This window comes from Gadus morhua, chromosome 23 (genome assembly GCF_902167405.1).
Source record: "Gadus morhua chromosome 23, gadMor3.0, whole genome shotgun sequence".
Classification (NCBI taxonomy): Eukaryota; Metazoa; Chordata; class Actinopteri; order Gadiformes; family Gadidae; genus Gadus; species Gadus morhua.
Window position 1 is genome coordinate 11,132,406 of NC_044070.1, and position 2,500 is coordinate 11,134,905.

The window sequence follows — 2,500 nt, forward strand, 5'->3', positions numbered from 1 at the left end:
GTTGTTTTTTTCCAGCTCTGCGAGGGAGACGACGACGGTGCGATCTGATTGGTTCCCCGCCAGGTGATTCATCAGGCCGCTGTGTCAGGCTTTCCACAACACGCGGCGAACAATCGGCCTGTGATTGCAGCGCCGGCAGATCGCCTGATTGAGCGATACGGAGCCCCCTGACACCCTCCGCCACCCCGCCGCTCTCGTGGAGAACCTCCACCCGGCCGCCGACGCACCAACGCCTCCCGACGGAGGCCAACCACAACACGGAGCTCCTTAACGCCGCCGGCCCGAGTGACGGGTGGAGGTTCGCTTCCCCTGGAAGGACACCTTGGAGCCGTGCCAGATCTCTCCATCTCAAATTGAAAACCAATAACACAGAAAATACTTAGCGTCTGTGGTCTGGAAGAGGATGTGTTGCGCCGTAGATCATAAAGTGCTTGTAATGATTGATATCAGGTCCTAGAGGATTGATTAAATATCATATTTAATATGTATTCATAGCTTATAACTCATGTCTTAAATATGAACAACACCTCTATGGTTGACTACACATCTTCACAACATCTATACATCCTTAGATGTCTTCACGTCTGCACAACATCTAAAAACCATGTACACATCTACGTCTACACAACATCTACACGTCATTAGATATCTACACATCTATACAATATCTACGCAACATCTACACATCAATAGGTATCTACATAATATCCGCACAACATCTACCCAGCTATAGATATCTTCACATCCACACAACGTCCACGCAACGTCTACACAACAGAGAGAGGAGTGCTACAACATGCCTCCAGATGTTTTCTCTATTGTTCGGACACAGAGAGGAGCCATCGGCCAATCCGGTTCTCTTTGCACAGCCTGGCTCCTCCCCCTCCCCCGTGGTCGGTAGATCCATGTGAAGCCCTGGTTGTAGCCTTTAGCCCACTGCATCCACACCTCTTTCTCAACCCCCCCCCCCCCCACACACACACACACACACACTCCTATTCAATCACCTTATTCACGCCATCAGGCCTGCCAACACCACCTGCTCAGACATCTCCACCATGTTTTCCTCCTCCCGCTCCTCCAAATCATTCATCGCCCTCCACCATCATCACCACCTTCTCCACCACCTTCTCCACCACCCCATTCACCTCCTCCATCAGCTCCTCCTGCTCCTCCGTGATAAGGGAGTTAACCTGTACAGTATTTACCCTGTGGGCTGTGCACTACCATTAGCGTCATATCAATATCAGCACTTAGAGTCCGCCAGGGAGGGGGCGAGGCCTCACACCTGTAATTTACACAGTCCTTAATTCATAATATTACAGGGTGTCGGGCTAAATAGTGATGACACTCTGCTGTAATTGTCGGTGCCGGTGAGGATTCTCCTTATAGATAAGCCTGCATCCACCCTGGCCGGTTGGAAACAAAGAGGTCCAGACTCGACAACAAGGTCTGGAAGCCTATGATGGGAAGCATTCACCTGCTCCATCCCCCCTCACACTCCACACCTCCACCTGCTCCTGTGATAAGCCCGGTGTTTTCAACACAACAACCACCACCTCCTGATCCTGGCATGAAGGGAAGTGTAAGAGTCAGCACAGCTTGCTAACATTAACGCTAGACTAGCGGTAAGTTGGCTATTTCTTCCTGTACAGGAAGCTAACATAGAGGTCTGCGTAGCTTGCTTTGTGGAAAGGAAGTGGAGCAGTTATGCTAGCATTGGCTTGCTTAGGAGTGTAGCTTGGCAGTTAGGTTAGCACAGCTTGCTTACAAAGAAGGTAGCATGCAGTTAGGTAAGCACCAAAAAGCTTCCAAATGAAAAGTAGCATAGCAGCTGAGCCCAGCCTTCTAACATGAGGGTAAAGAAACAGTTATACCTGAAGGTAATGTTGCAGTTATACCTGAATGCATACATATTTTTACCGGTTATATGTAGCACTGTAGCCCTTCCACTGTAGGGAAGGTAAAGAGGTGAGCAGCTTGTTCCAATGTTCCTCTTTGGAGTTGGAGGTTCCTAGCCGGTACTTCCGCTCTGCTGCCCTTGCTCTTGAGCAGGGCATCAGCGTTAGATGAGGAGCTGCTCACTGGATGCTGCCATGCTACTAGAGACAGGGTAGTGGAGGACACACTTCAGGGGGAACAATAAAGAATATCTTATCTTATCTGCTGTATATTCATATTATCTGCATGGAGGGTTCTGTGACCTCCAGGGCGATGAGGTGTGCACTTTAGACTGCCCTCAATAGACAGGTAGACAAGCTTTCCAGACAGACTGCTCCCCCTTCCCCTCCCCCTCCCCCTCCTCCTCCCCCTCCCCCTCCTCCCCCTCCTCCTCCTCCTCCTCCACCTACTCCACTCTCCTCTCTCCTCTCACAGTGTCTCATGAGATGGAAAAATGTAACATGTCCGCTTCTCCTCCTCCACCCGCCGCACCTCCCTCCTCCCACTCCTCCACCCCCACCCTCCCCACCTCCCTCCTCCCACTCCTCCTCCCTCTCTC

General features: G+C 51.0%; 1 long non-coding RNA gene across 1 annotated transcript in view; it reads left to right on the forward strand.

Annotated features, from left to right (window-relative positions):
• LOC115537178 (uncharacterized) overlaps positions 1 to 446 on the forward strand; it is a 17,303-nt gene extending 16,857 nt beyond the window's left edge. Inside the window, exon 3 of the long non-coding RNA XR_003974779.1 lies at positions 16 to 446. This is a non-coding gene — a long non-coding RNA (uncharacterized LOC115537178). The remainder of the gene's footprint in view (positions 1 to 15) is intronic.
• The last annotated feature ends 2,054 nt before the right edge of the window (positions 447 to 2,500 follow it).